The following is a 16090-nucleotide window of genomic DNA, read 5'->3' on the forward strand; positions in this document are numbered from 1 at the left end:
GTTTGCAAGGCCGCCAGGTTAGCATGTGGCACCTGTGGTCACTTCTGTCCTACCTCCTGCTGCCAATCACTGAGTGCCTGGAAGTTCGGTCTGAGCTGCAGCCCCAACCCACCTGGCAGTTTATGAGCTGCCTCTGAGGGCATGTGCCCCCTCTCCCAACACAGGATAGAAATCAGAATGCTATGTTGGCGCCTGCGGGCCTGGACAGCATGCTCACCGCACTCAACACACAAGTGCCCATGAACTTGTTTTTGAATGCTCCAGCCCCACCTGCGTGCCCAGGCTGTGTAGCCTCACCTTAGCCAAGCTGCTGATCTACAAGAAGTTGGAGAAGGAGCTCAGTGCTGTGGGGATCACTGTGAAACTGCAGGGCTCCAAAAACATCTTGAGGTCAGACGAGATTCTGCTGCCCCCTAGCGGTCACGTGAAGACCGACCTGGCACTGACCTCACTGTAGTACCCTCACTTCCTAAAGAGAGAAGGCAACAGCTTACAGATCATGCTGCAGCAGAAACAGTGTCTTAAAAACCAGACCATCCTGGGTTACCGGAAGCTCGCCCTGGGCACAATCGACATGGCTGAGGTGATGCAGCGACCCCTTGAGGGTGGCCAGATGCTGAGCCTCCATAGCACCATCACGGAGGCATTGCCCACGTGGCTGAGGTCAGCATCGCCTCCCTGTCCAGCCAGCCCATTGACCTCGAGGACAGCACCGGGCAGGCCGGCCCCAAGACCCAGTCCAGGGTTCATTTCTCAGAGATGGAATATGAAATCTTCTCGGAGCAACATGCCAGCCATGATTCCAGGCACGGGCAGGACCAGGAGGAGGAGGACTTCGACTTTGAGGCGCCCAAAAAGCAGCGCCAAGGAGAAGTAAGATCGCCATTCATGACCAGGCAACAAGATGCCAACAAGAAAGTTGGGGCGTGGCTGCGCAGGGTGCAAGTGTGGGAGAAAGACCTGGACTCAGAGCAGGAGTCTTCGGAGCAGGTCCCTGAGGTGGAGGACCTGGATCTGCTGTATGACTCACTAGGAAACCCCAGGGACAGTGGCCCATGAGCGTGTCCTCAGGACCCCGAAGCCCTGGCTCAGGCCATACTTGGAAGACCTGTCCCAGCCCAGCTCTCAGATGGAGAGCTAGAGCATCCACAGTGCCAGTGCCAGGAGGAGCCTCCAGGTCCAACCCATGTGCCTGAGAAGACGAGCCCCAAGCAACCAGTGGGCGCATCACCAAGACCGAGTCTCTCCTCATCCCTTCTACCAGATCCCAGAGGAGCAGGAGGGCTGCTGGGGCTGAAGCACATTCCTGAAGGAGCAGCAGGAGGCACAGCCAGGAACAAGTGGGTCCACAGCCTGGACAACAAGCACTGCCCCGACCCGCTGAGCCACCTGCAGATCCCCAGGGAGACGGTGTACGACCAGCTGAATCACATCCTCATCTCTGACACCAGCTGCCCCAGAACATCCTCCTCCTCAACGCCTCTGACTGGCAGGGGCAGTTCCCGTCTGAGTTCTGCAGCAACACATGCTGCCCGGGGTGTGCACCTGCTCCAAGGCTGAGGTCCAGGCGGCCTTCAGCACCATCATCTCGTGGATACAGAGATACTGTCACCTCAATTCCCAGCCCCCGAAGCCTGTGAAGATCGTGGTGGCAGGGGCACAGCAGTACTTCAGCGCTGTGCTGTGGCTCTTCCTAGAGCTGCTGTCCTACAACCTGCCCCCCCCCCACCCCCTGGCTGGGCTACATTCGCTTCCTGGTAATCCTGATGGGTTCCCACCCTGTGTCCAGGTACCTGGGCTCCGTGCATTACTGTTACAAGAGCTTCTTCCAGGACCTGGCCTGGCAGGACCTGTTCTACAAGGAGGCCCACAGGGCTGTGCACGACACGCTGGGCTTGGTGTTGAGAATCACACAGTACGTCTCAGGGGCCAATTGTGCCCACCAACTGCCCATCATGGAGGCCACACTCACCTACAAACAGAAGAGCCCCAATGAGGAGTCCTTGACCATCATTCCCTTTGTGGGGGTGGTGGAACTGGAATTGTGGGACCATTCTGGGTCGCATCAGGACACTGAGATTATGTGGCCCGCTTGGGCTCTAGCGTGCTGTCGTCCACCCCGCCACATAGGTCTGTGGCAAACAAGGAGGCCTCACACATCCTTCCCTCCTCCCCTTCTGTGAGTGGAGACGAGTCCTCCTCCAGCCAGGGTGCTGGTGCTGAGCTGATGGGGCTGCAGGTGGATTACTGGACGGCAGCGCAGTCCACAGACAGGAAGAGAGACACCGAGAACAAAGACCAGGCTACTGCCAACAGCACCCTCAAGTGCACCTTCCAGTCTCTGCAGGTCAGCAGGCTGCCCAGCAGGGGTGAGGCTGCAGCCACGCCCTCCAGGTCCATGACTGTGGACAAGGAGAACAACAAGAAGGTGATGTGTTTGCCCAGGAAAACCAAGGACAAGGATGTGGAGTACCAGAGCCAGTGCTGGGAGGGCATCAGTCGCCTGATCTGCAGGGCCAAGCACCCTCAGGACGCACTGCGGGTCCTCATCGACGGCGTTGAGTAGAACAACGTGAAGCTCCCAAGTCAAGCACTTCCCCACCTGCATCTTCGGACGCTCCAATCCCACCTTCGAGCCTGCTCGTCCCCTGCCCTTCCCCTGCCCTGGCCAAGCCCGGGAAGGACCAGCCGCTTTTCTGTTCACATTTCAGTTTAGCACCGAGACAGACTCTGGAAACACAAAGTGGAACCCTTTTCAGTGTGAATGAGCTCACAACCTGGAAAGTAACGTGGTGGATCCCCCAGGGAGCCCCCAGCTGCTCTGCTTATTACCCAGAACGCTCTGGCAAGTGGGGGGTCAGGCAGACAGGGTTGAGCTGGACAATCATTGAAGGTGATGGCCCTCAGGACCCAGAAACCGCCATTGAGAAAGGTTCTCACCGTCAAGACCTGCCCCTCCTGGAAGCCAGGACTCTGCTTCCCGGGGAGTCAGCCTCACTGTGTGCCCGACTCAGCGCTGGCCTCCCATGGGAGCACCTGACAGAACACGGAGGCCGGTCAGCCAGCCCTGGGCCCAGCTGCCACCAGCCCAGTGGCCCCAGTCCCAGCCTCTCGTGGTGTCCAATAAACTCCCTCCTCACAAGGCAAAACAGAAGAGAAAAAGCAAAGGACCAGTGTGGTACTGACCACCTGGGCTGAAATACTGGTGCCCACCTTCCTGGGCAGGGACCCCACATTTGTCCCCACCTTTCCGTGTTATTATAGAGCATTTGCTACAACAGGTGAGGGACCAGCCATGTACCAGGTGAGCCGCTGCCCCTGCACAGCACAGTGGTCATTTGACCACCTGTTTGCTGTGAAACTTCAGGTCACTGCATGTCTCTGAGTCTTTGTTCCTCGGAACATGGGGAGAAATGAGGCCCAATAGGTTATTGTAGGGTCTCAGTGGGGTGCCTCTGGGTGTCTGGACAGTGGAGAGGTCTGCTGGAGGGGCTGTGTTTGAGCCAATTGGTCATTTTCTCTTACTATTGACAAAGTCTCTGCCAAATTCATGATTCTCCTCAAGGCCCAGGGCTAAGCACTTTTCTCATTAGATAAAGAGATTGGAAATTCCATTATGGGTCCCTGTCCTGGGTGAAGCCAGATCAGAAACCCCAGGGGTGAGCAGTGGGGCCCAGGCTCACCCAGCTATCTGAGATGGGGCTGGTTTGGGCTCAGTCACTCAGAAAATATATGAGAAGTCTGCCAGGTACAGACACATCTCTAGGCACTGACCATATCCAGTGCTCAGAGCAGACCCCAAGCCTGCACTGCTGAGCTTCCTTCTAGTCGGGAGCGATTCTGCAGTTGGCTCAGCGATTCAGTCACAGGCTCATAGTGTCCACAGGACAGCCGATGTGACATCATCCTGGCCTCCTCTACCTATGGCGCATCTTCCCGTACTGTGAAGAGGACGGTGGACCTCTGTTCCAGCAGAAAATGTGAGTCAGTTTTGGGTCAGAGCCAGGAGAGGAGTATGGGGAGTGTGAATTCAAGGTGCTGGTAGAACCCTGGATCCCACTCATGGTGGGATTTCTGCAAGAGGGCAGAGGTCTGAGGGCTTCTCCTAGAGAAAAGGACACGCATCAGAGAGCTGTGCATGTGGATATGGGTGGTGTGGGCGAGTGGGGAGGTCAGTGGACAGAGTGAGCCCCTCAGAAAATTCATACCCGTCCACTCCTAATCCCAGCCCTGCCTGCAACCCTATCCAGGGACCTTGCTCACTAATCTGTAGAACCTCCTCAGTGGCAGTGTGGCTGTTTCTCTCTACCCATGGGAGGTAAATGTCAACGGGAGGAGAAGAACCCCACAGGCAGCTAGTGAATTAGGCAGCTAGTGAATTAGGCAGCATGTAGGTCCAGGAGCCAAAGTCTGAGGTGTTAGGAGTCAGCAGAGGTGGAGACGGTTTTTCTTTGTTTGCTCATTGGTCAGCTATTCCTGGAGCACCTACTGTGTGCCAATGAGTGACATGAACAGAGCAGACACCAGCCCTCCCTGTCCTCATGGAGTTGACATTTGGGCGGGAGGGTAGGGGGAGGGGACAGGGACACTGAGAGAGCATGTTAGGTTCCCGTGAAGAAGGGGTACAAGTGGTTCTCTCATTGATCCAGAGCTGTCAGTTAGGAGGGCTTTCTGCCAGCCCCTCCTGGGTGACCAGACACATCTCTGCCAGGACTGCCAGGTTGAAGGTGGACAAGGAGTAGGTCTGGCTTCTGGATGGGCAGGAGCAGCAGACACAGGACCCCAGGCTCTCTGAGTGGTGCTCTGGGAGGGCCATGTGGAATGAAAGGCCAGGCCTCAGACCCTGCTGTCCACCTCTCTCTCTCCCCAGGGCCAACTCCTGCACCCTGGGCATCTGGCTGGACCAGTACCCTCAAGATTTTTATCGGCCGCCAGAATTTCCCAGCCTGATCATGCTTTTGGCCTCCATAGAGCTCATCTTTCCAGTCCCAGACCTGCCAAACCAGGCCCAGTATCTCCCTCACAGCTGGAGCATCTGAGCCCACTGAGGCGGAGACACAGGAGGAGGAGGAGTGGGTGGTGTGTGTGAGGGGGTGGGATGGGGCTGGACCACACAGAGAAGAGCTCCCAGAGGCTGGGGTTAGGCAGGAGCACAGAGTTGCTCAGGTCAGTGCCCATGGCCTGCAGTCTGGACGACTTCCTGGGTTTGGGTTTGAACTGGGATTTTAGTGATGGAGATGGGAGGTTCCCTTCCTTGGAAGGTACACAAAAGGCAGTCATGGTGTAACATATTCTCTTCCTGGATCTCTAGAAGCAGCTCCAGAATAAGATGAAGAAATACCTAAAGAGGAAACGCCAACTCTGGTGCCGTCTCCAGAGCCAGAGCAGGCTCCAGGCACAGCTGTCACTGAATTTTCAGATGTGGACCCACCTCAGCTTGTGAGCAACTCGCCTCAGCTCCTGCGAGGCCTGTGGTCCCAGGTCCTGGTCGGCAGCCTGTGTCAGCTGCCATGGCAGAGAGGGCTTCCCCTCCCCAATAGTAGAAATTTAAAACATTTTTGTGTTTATCTTACACATACTTAGAACTTTAGTGCATTTTCCTTATACTATTGAGTAAAATAAAATGTATTTTAAATATTATATTAAAATAAATTTAAATTATATAAATTTTAGTTCTTTGATCCTTCCAAGTATAAATTCCAACATCAAGTACATTCACAATTTTTTGCAACTGTTCCATAACATCACAAACACTCTCTAGTTCCAGAACATTTTCAGAACCCACAACCTAGGTATGTGTCCTGACCGGGAATCAAACCTGCAACCTTTTGGTGTATGGGATGACTCCCCAACCAACTGATGAGGCACCCTGTCCAGGGTGAGAAAGAGCAATATTTTCATTTGAATTGTTCACTCTGGTTTAAAGTGCAGTTGGATATCTTTTACATACTTTTTTGGCCTAGTCCTTGTTTTGGAATTTCGGTTTGAGACCCTTTGCCCTCTTTTCCATTGGATTGCTAGGAAATCTGAACTGTTATGGATATCACCTTTTTGCCATGTAACTTGCAAATGGTTTCTCTAGTTTGCCATTTGTCTCAATTTGATGTGTGTTTTGCCAAATAGAGGTGTTACATTTTGATGTGTTCAGATCTGTCTTCTCTTATGCTTTTTTATTTTGTCTCTCACTTTGAGTGGAAAAGATGTTTTCCATCTTATTAGGAAGATAGGCTAGCTTGTATTGTATTTCACAGTCATAGTTAATTTCAGATGGATTGAAAAAGAGTTTCTGTTTTTTGGATTGTTCATCTTTTTTTTTCTTGTAAGGATAAGAGTAAGGACTTCCAAGCTCTTATATGTCAGTGTGGGAACCAGAAGTCAATGTTTTATTTGACAATGGCCTGTGGTGGACATGACTTCCATTTCCCCCTTTCTTTTTTTTTTTTTAATATATTTTATTGATATTTTACAGAGAGGAAGGGAGAGGGACAGAGAGCCAGAAACATCGATGAGAGAGAAACATCGATCAGCTGCCTCCTGCAAGCCCCCTACTGGGGATGTGCCCGCAACCAAGGTACATGCCCTTGACCGGAATCGAACCCGGGACCCTTCAGTCCGCAGGTCGACGACGCTCTATCCACTGAGCCAAACCGGTTTCGGCTTCCATTTCCCCCTTTCTAACAGCTGCCAATTTCCACATCCAGGTGGTTCTGGGGTGTGTGGTCCAGGGCCCCAGAGTGGAGGTATTAGCACATCTCACTGGCCACACCACAGTGATGATGGTTGTATGTGGACATGTGACTTCAGTGAGTTTAATAAAATTCTTTTTATTAGTCACAAGAAAAAAAATTCTGTTTTCATATGTCTCTTGTCCTTATGAAAATATGCTCAAAGCCACTAATCATCCAAGAGATGCAAATCAAAACAACAATGAGTGCCCTAGCCAGTTTGGCTCAGTGGATAGAGTGTCGGCCTGCGGACTGAAAGGTCCAGGGTTCTATTGCAGTTAAGGGCACATGCCCAGGGTGGGGGATCGATCCCCAATAGTGGGTGTGCAGGAGGCAACCAATCAACGATTCTCTCATCATTGATGTTTCTATTCCTCTCTGAAATCAATAAAAATATATTTTAAAAAACCCACAATGAGATACCATCACACCTGTCAGAGTGGCTATCATCAACAAATCAAGAAAGGACAAATACTGGTGAGGATGTGGAGGATAAGGAACCCTTGTGCACTGCTGGTGGGAATGCAGATTGGTGCAGCCAATGTGGAAAACAGTATGGAGTTTGTTTAAAAAATTAAAAATGGAACTCCCATTTGACCCAGTAATTCCACTTCTAGGAATATATCCCAAGAAATCAGAAACACCAATCAGAAAGCATATATGCACCCATATATTCATAGCAGCACAATAGCTAAGATTTGGAAACAGCTAAGTGCCCATCAGCAGATGAGTGGATAAAAAACTGTGGTACACCTGCACAATCGAATACTGTGCTGCTGTGAAAAAAGAAAGAACTCTTACCATTCACAACAGCTTGGATGGACATGGCAAGCATTACGCTAAGTGAAATAAGCCAGTCGGAGAAAAATAAATATCACATGATCACACTCATTTGTGGAATATAATGAACAACATAAACTGATGAACAAAAATAGATCTAGAGACAGAGAAGCATCGAACCGATTCTCAAATCTCAATGGGAAGGCAGTGGAGAGTGGGGGTGGGGGGGAGAGTAAGAGTTCAACCAAAGGACGTGTATGCATGCATATAGGCATAACCAATGGACACAGACACTGGGGGTATGGGAGCATGTGCTAGCGGGTGGGAGTGCCTGCGCAGGGGTCCATGAGGGGAAATGGAAACATATATAATACTTTAAACAATAAAAAAATAATAAAATAAAAATTCCTCTTTGGAAAAAAATAAAAAAAGAGCTAGTGCTCTTTCTGGATCCCAGAACAAAGCACCCCCTCTCTCCCACCCTAGGCCCTAGATACAGAAGAATAGGCAGGAGCTTCCCAGTATGTCAGGATTTCTAATGTCAAGACCAACTCTGCTGGAGAGGTGGGATCCTTGGCCTGGAAGGTCTGAACACTCCTGAACTCTGGGCTCTGAATGTCATGGACATTGGGTAACATCTGCCACTCTATGGACACCAGTTTCCCCATTTTCCATTGAGGGTTGGGTTCAGAACTGCATAAGCCTGACCTCAGAACAAAGGGGCCCAGCTCCCTCCACCCTGGGTGGGTATAGGACAGAGGTGCATGTATGTGATTCCAACTCTGGGCTCCTTTTCAGACAAATGTTGGCCAGATGCCCATCTTGCCTGCTGAATGCTCACCATCTCCCCCATGCCTCTCCATGTCTGTGCATGACTCCACCAGCAGATCCTTTTCCAGTGCCCCTGAGGAAACCTGGGTGCAGCCAGGACCCCAACTTTAAGGACACCCCACTGGATTCATCTGAGGCTCTGTTGGGTTCGGTATCTTGTTCATTTATTTCTAAATGCATATTACCCTTCTATAAAAAGCAAGTATGGGTATCACTGATTTCATAAAACAAATTAACAAACAAAACGCTTCTCCCTATCAGTTGGATTGGGGCAGATTTTATTAGCAAAGATATATATTTGCTAATATTGCTATAACATTCCCTAGTTGGAAACAGGTTTTGATTAAAAACAGACATTGGGTAAATATTCCTGCCATTTGCACAGAAGCTTTACTCTGACCAGTGGACACAGACACTGGGGGTGTGGGAGCATGCACAAGGGGTTGGGAGTGGCTGGGGAGGGACCCATGGCGGGGGTGGGGGGGTGGGCGGGAAGGAAACATATGTAATACTTTAAACAATAAAAAGAATAATAAAATAAAATAAAAATTCCTCTTAGTTGGATGTGGTTAGGAACAAATAAAGTAGCCCCAGTATCTACAGGGGTCTTAGTGGCTTCCCTTTCTATGATCATTTTCACTTCTCCCAAACTATCAGTGAGAAGGAGAAACACCCTTGGGTCAACCCTATGGTTGTTTTGTGTTTTTTTTTTTTCCTTTTTCTACATCCTATTTCAGTTTCCTATGATTCTAACAGTGGACAGACTTCGCTACAGGAATTTTCTTGCAAACCTTATTTAGAAATTGTGTTGCATTTGCTGGCAGAAACCATTAGCTATATCCATTGGAATTGGTTAGAATAGCCAGGATTACATGTTCTAACAGTTAAAAGTCTTTGTGAACCCATCAGGGTCATTGAGAAAATCAGGAACAATTGCTGGTTCCTCTTTTGCTGAGACAAGCTTTTCTCCAAAGGAAGCTGTTGGAATTCCTATTCTCATTATTCCTTAAGTCAGTGGGGAGTGGTAGTGGAGGGGACTGAAGGGGAAGGAAGAAGGGAGGGAAAGGGCGAAGGATGTAGTGGTGGAGCTAGAGAAGGCGGAAGAATAGGGTGTTGGCATTCATTAGCTTCGGAAGAGTGCAGAGACAGTCTCTAAAATTTCTAATTCCTTAATTTTTTAAAAAAGAATTTATATGTGCTTCTCCTTAGAATCTCCTCATTTCCAAATCAAGATATGCTTCCATTCATTCATTCAGTTTAATGTTAGACCTGGCATTTTTCTTGCATGCCAAAAATTAATTTAGGCACGCAAATAAAACTGCATTTTGGCCATTTTTAGTAGAATATTTTCTAGTTAAATCTTCCCATTTCTGTAAAGCACTTGCAAGTAAAAGCTTCCTATCAGGAGTATTAATGAGGGCTGGGATCTGGCATCTCCTGGCCTTGGAGGCACAATTCCATGTTAATTTTAGGTGTGTTTTGTTTTTGTTGTTTTGTAGTTGTGTGTGTGTGTGTGTGTGTGTGTGTGTGTGTGTTATTGTTGTTGTTTTGTTTGTTTGTTTTTCTGATATCTGCAGAATCTGAGCAAATTTTCTGGGATTGTTATATAATGTAGCTGGTCAACATGCATTGCTTATGGTTGAGCTCCATGAGGCTCTCACCCCTCAAGTCACATTCAACCCTCTTATTTGCCTCGGTTTATCTCCCTGCTGTCTAAAACAACCAGAGGGTTCAGGGAACTAGTTGACCAAAACTTATGGGTGCTCCCCCACCAGAACCAGTCACTTTAATTGCAGTTGAGTTGAAATCTTTGCTTTGGGGCCCCTGCATGTCATGAGGAATGACCTGACACCTCCACAGAGATTCTTAGTCACCTGAGAATACCCGATATTCAGGCTGGAGAGAGGACATGCCCCTGTATTTTTGGAGCTGATCGAGTTCAACTTTTATTTATACAGCAAAGGTTAATTTTTCTCAGATTTTCAGAAAGCAATTCCAATTGGAAAGCCACAATATAAAACCAGCCACTCATTGTTCCTTCTGTCTTGTCTTAGCCTAAGTTCCCTCAACGCTTAATCTTAGTTACACCTAGAATATTTAAAAATACAGCTCAAATAAATCAAACCCTCTACCACCAGTAAGGGAAAGTCCTAGATCTAAGGCACAATTCACCCAGGCTCACCTGATGGGTGGGGAACCAGTAGGTTCAATGGGTCTTTTGTTGAATCCTAGCACCGGGTCCACAGTATGGTCCGGGAAGCCGTGTGTGTGTGGGGGGGGGGGGGGGAGGGGGGGCGGGCAGTTCTTTGGAATCCTGACCCACTACGCCAAGTAAGTGTCAAAGTAAGAAACACTCAAACTTGTGAAGAATTTTTGTGAGTTTATTTAAGCCCAGCTGTCAACAATTGGTGGGAAGAAAAACTCAGTGGATTGAGAGAATGCTCTGGAGAATGGCGGTTGTGCATCTTATTTTATACATTACAATCAAAACAGGAGATGTTGGTAACATGAAATCCAGTGGTGATACATTAGGGTCCCAGAGAAATCAAAGTGGGGAATCCTATGTGACTGGATAAACATTAAAATGACACAGACATATTTCTTTCACATAGGTGGATATAGGAGAGTTACAAGTCAACAATTAACTCGGGTACAATGAGGGCATTTGTGGTTTCCACAGAGCATTGTCTATGCTTTGAGGGGTCCGGAAAAAGGGAAATTCCTTTGACATTCCAAAGATATGTTATTGTAGATGCCAATAGACAATAGACAGGCTCAGTTAAGGTAAAGATTGACCTTTGTCAGGGAAGATGCCAGCCTAGGACATGACTACCCACCATAAACTGCATTTAGCTTAAAAGTTTTCATTTCAGAACATCCTTTGTAATAACTTTAGGTCTCTGAGTTTGCAAGAACACCGCACAGGCCTTCCCTGAACTAGTCAGTGAGCATGTGGTCCCTTTTCACACACACTGTCCTTGGATCACTCGTGTCCCACCTCCTGACAATAATCACTGAGTGCTTAGGGGTTCAGTCTGAACTATAGCCCCCAAGCCACCTGGCAGTTCATAAGCTGCCCCTGATGGAATGTCTCTCTTCTGTCCCAACACAGGAAGAGAAACCATCACCCCAGAATACAGAAAGGACCTGCATGGGGCAAGCAGCTGCAGCTTCCTTGATGCCCACAGTCCTGGTCTCCACAACCTCCTGCACCCCCAGCCCCGTGCCCAGGCTCAACACACCAATGCCCAAGAACCTGTTTGCTACCCAGGAGTTGGACAGCCCCAGCCTCAATTCGTGCCCAGATTGTGCAACCTGACCTTAGTGAAGATGGTGGTCTTCAAAGAGCTGGAGAAGGACTTCATCTCCATGGTGACTGCCGTGAAGATGCAGGGCTCCAACCTCATATCAATGGTGATCACCATGAAAATGCAGGGCTACAAGCACATCCTATGAGAGTGTGCTGTTCCCCAGTGGAAAACTGGAGACAGACCTGGGGCTGACCTCACTGCAAGACCCCAACTTCCTCAGGGGAGAAGACAACAAGCTACAACAAGCTACAGGTCCTGTGCACTGGAGGAAGCGCTTTAAGAACCAGATCATCTGGAGCTACAAGACACTCCCTGTGGGCACCATCCACATGGCCGAGGTCAGGCAGCAACCCCTCAAGGGTGGCAGGGGCTGTGCCTGTGCAGCAGCATCAAGGAGGCTTCTGCCAAAGTGGCTGAGATCTGAATCTGCTGCCTGTCAGCCAGCTCATCCTCCAAGAGGACAGTGCCATACAGGCCAGATGCAAGGCCAAGTCAAGGGTTAACTACTCCAAGGGGGTATATCAGAGCTTCTCCTCTGAACAATAGGCCAGCAACAATGCCACCCATGGGCTAGACCTGGCTGAGGAGGGCATTGACATGGGGATGCCCAAGAAGCAGAGGCCATGGATATTAGGAAAGACGTCCATTACCAGGCCACAAAATATCAAGGAGAAAGTCGTGGCATGGCTGGGCAAGTTCAAAGTGTCAGAGGATGTTGTGGACTCGAGCATGTCCCCAGGTTGGAGGAGGATCTGGACCTTCTATTCGACACACTAGAAAACTCCAGCGACAGTGACCCAGACATGGAGGATGATAACAGCACCCTCAGCACTCCCAAGCCCAAGCTCAGGCTGTACTTTGAAGGCTTGGCACACTCCAGCTCACAGACAAAGATGGGGAGCATCCACAGGGCCCGGAGCCAACAGTAGCCTACAAATCTGGCCAAAGCGTGAGAGAGCACTTGAGCCACAGGCATCAAACAGCCCATCGACAGTGTTTGGAACACGGTGGCCCACAGCACCCTCAACCCCAAGGTCTCCTGGGCCTGTACCTTCTCCATGACTAGCATGAGGACAGTGCCATGCAGGCCGGCCCAAGGCCAAGTCCACAGATCACTACTCAAAGGAGGAGTATGAGAGCTTCTCAGAGCAGGAGGCCAGTGAAGATGCCGCCCATGGGTAGGACCCAGACCAGGACGACTTTGACATGAGGGAGCCCAGTTAGCAGCGACTATTGAAAGTCACAACCGTTTCCATGACAAGGCATCCAAACTTAAATCAGAATGTCATGGCTTGGCTGAGCAGGGCCCAAGTGTCAGAGGAGGTCCTACACTCAGAGCAGGACCCTGCAGATCATGTCCCCGAGTGGAGGAGGACCTGCACCTTCTGTCTAAGATGCTGGAGAACCAGCGACAGTAGCCCAGACAGGGAGGAAGATGACAGTCTTCTCAGTACCATCAAGCCTAAGCTCTGGCCATACTGAGAAGGCCTGTCACATTTCAGTTCGAAAAAGGACATGGGGAGCATCCAAGGTGCCCAGCTCCAGGAGGAGCTTCCAAGCCTTGTAGGTTTCACTGAGGGCTAATGTGTTGGCCCATGGACTAAAGGGTCCCGAGTTCGATTCTGGTCAAGGGCACACCTGTCTCGATTACAGGCTTGATCTCCAGCCCTGGTCATGGCACATGCAGGAGGCAACCAATCCATGTGTCTCTCTCACATTGATGCTTCTCTCCTTCTCTGTCTCTCCCCCTCGCTTCAACTTTCTAAAAAATCAGTGGAAAAATAACCTCCAGTGAAGGTTAACAAAACAAAGGAGCCTCCTAGTCTAGCCGCAGTGCCCGAGAAGACCAAGCCCAGGCAGCAATAGCCAAGTGACAGGGTCTCCCACTTAGCGCCTCAGAGCATGCCCACCCAGGGCAGCAGCCAGCACAGCCCAAGGACAGCCCCGAGGTAGAGACCTCAGCCCTGGACATGCTCACCAAGAAGCTACTGCCCAGTGGGTGCATCACCAAGACCGATGCTCTCATCATCCCCTCCACCAAGGCCAAGGGGAAGCATCCCAGCCACCATGACTGGGGCAGGTACCTGAAGGAGCGGCAGACGGCACAGCCACAGAACAAGCAGGTCAACAGCCTACCAGGGGTCCTCAAATTTTTTAAACAGGGGCCAGTTCACTGTCCCTCAGACCGTTGGAGGGCCGGACTATAGTTTAAAAAAAACAACTATGAACAAATTCCTATGCGCACTGCGGGCCTGGGACGAGTCGGCTGCTAAGCAGGACAGGCAGCGGCACCCGGTGGGGCGGATAAATGTCCTCGGCGGGCCGCATGTGGCCAGCCGTAGTTTGATGACGCCTGGGCCCTAGACAATGAGTGCTGCCCGGACACAGGGAGTCAGCTGCAGATCCCCAGGAAGACTACGTACAACCAGCTGAACCACATCCTCATCTCTGATGACCAGCTGCCGGAGAACATCATCCTCGTTAACACCTCCAGCTGGCAGGGTCAGTTCCCCTCGGACACACTGCAAGGGCACACGCTGCCTTGCTGTGCACCTGCTTCATGGCTGACGTCCAGGCAGCCTTCAGCTCCATCATCTGGCAGATACAGAGATACTGTCACTATAATTCCCAGCCCCCGAAGCCGGTGAAGATCCTGGTGGCAGGGGCACCACTACTTCAGCGCTGTGCTGCGCATCTTCCTGGAGCTGCTGTCCTACAAGATGCTGGACTGGCTGGGATACATGTACTTCCTGGTCATCCCGCTGGGTTCCCACCCTGTGGCCAGGCACCTGGGCTCCATGCATTACCTCTACAACAGCTTCTTCCAGGACCTGGCCTGGCGGGACCTGTTCCACAAGCTGGAGGCCCAGAGCGCCATGCAGGACACACTGGACATCGTGACGAGAATCACACAGTACATCATGGGGACAACTGTGTCTACCAACTGCCCGTCGAGGAAGCCCTGCTCTCCTACAAGCAGAAGAGCCCCCACGAGGAGTCCTTATGGTTCATTCCCTTCGGGGAGGGGGTGAAAGTTGGGATAGTGCAACAGTCCTCAGACACGTCAGGAGACTCAGATAATGGGCCCCCTTGGGCTGCAGCATGCTTTCGTTCATCCCTCTCTCCATACCTCTGGTTGCCAATGAGGCCTTGTCACCCCACTCTGCACCCCGTCAGTGACTGGGGCTTGTCCACCTCCAGCCAGGGCGATGGCACGAAGCTGATGGAGCGGCAGGTGGATTACTGGACTGCAGCCCAGCCCACAGACAGGAAGAGAGACTCGAAGAAGAAAGACCTGTCTACCACCAACAACACCCTCAAGTGCACCTTCCACTCTCTCCAGGTCAGTAGGCTGCACAGCAAGGGAGAGGCTGCAGCAACACCCACCATGTGCATGACAGTGCTCACCAAGGAGAAGAAAAAGAAGGTGCTCTTTTTGCCCAAGAAAACCAAGGACAAGGTCGTGGAGTCCAAAAGCCAGTGCCTGGAGGGCATAAGCTGCCTAGTCCGCAGGGCCAGCACCAGCAGAACATGCTGCGGGTCCTCATCAAAGGTGTGGTGTGGAATGACCTGAAGTTCTTCCAGCTGGCAGCCCGGGGTCCTCCCACGTCCAGCACTTCCCCATCTGCATCTCCAGACATTCCGACTCCACCTTCCAGCCCTGCCTGTGGCCCTGCTGACGCCAAGCACAGGAGGGCCCAGCTGCTTTTCTGTGGACGTTTCAGTTTAGTACAGAGACCGACCCTGGAAACACAAAAAGAAACCTTCTTAAGTGCGAATGTGCTCACAACCCAGAAACTAATGTGGTGCCCCCAGTGGGAGCCCCCAACTGCTCTGCTGATTACCCAGAACTCTCTGGTGGTGGGAGGTCAGGCGGGCAGTGCTGAGCTTGAGACTCATGGGAGGTGAGTTTGGCCTCAGGACCCCTAACACTCCCAGCGAGAAGGGCTCTCACCTTCTCTACCTGCCCTTCCTGGAAGCCAGGACTCTGCCCCCACAGAACTCAGAGCTGGTGGTCAGATGCCAAGGGCTGGCCTCCCAATGGGGGAGTCCTAAGCAGAACACGGAGGCCAGTCAGCCCAGCCCTGGGCCCCAGCTGCCAACCACCCAGTGGCCCTAGCACCACCCACTCGTGGTTCCCTAAAAAAATACCTCTATGGTGCAGACCTCCAGGAACACCGACTAGACAAACTGGTGGAATACCAGCTGCCCGCCTTCCTGAGCAGGGACTCCACTTCCACCCTCATATTTCTGTGTTATTACAGAACATTTGTACCACCAAACAGGTCTGGGACCATCTATTTACCAGGTGAGCACCCTGCCCCTCCACTGCACAGTGGTCACTTGGCCACCTGCTTGCTGTGAGCCTTCAGGTCACTTTGTGTCTCTGAGTGCTTGTGCCTCTAAACACGGGGTGAGCTTAGGATCAAGCTCACAGGTTTA

The 16090-nt window shown here is 51.0% G+C and overlaps 1 pseudogene across 1 annotated transcript; it reads left to right on the top strand.

The window, feature by feature from the left end:
- Window positions 1–209: 209 nt before the first annotated feature.
- LOC308252542 (phosphofurin acidic cluster sorting protein 2-like) lies at window positions 210–15327 on the top strand (annotated as a pseudogene). Its single transcript has 11 exons — window positions 210–1048; window positions 1265–1410; window positions 1520–1683; window positions 1790–2044; window positions 2131–2325; window positions 2395–2562; window positions 11642–11767; window positions 11811–11985; window positions 12194–12572; window positions 13459–13770; window positions 13999–15327. The product of its transcript is annotated as a phosphofurin acidic cluster sorting protein 2-like (transcript).
- The last annotated feature ends 763 nt before the right edge of the window (window positions 15328–16090 follow it).

This window comes from Plecotus auritus (genome assembly GCF_963455305.1).
Source record: "Plecotus auritus genome assembly, chromosome: 7".
NCBI classification, from domain to species: domain Eukaryota; kingdom Metazoa; phylum Chordata; class Mammalia; order Chiroptera; family Vespertilionidae; genus Plecotus; species Plecotus auritus.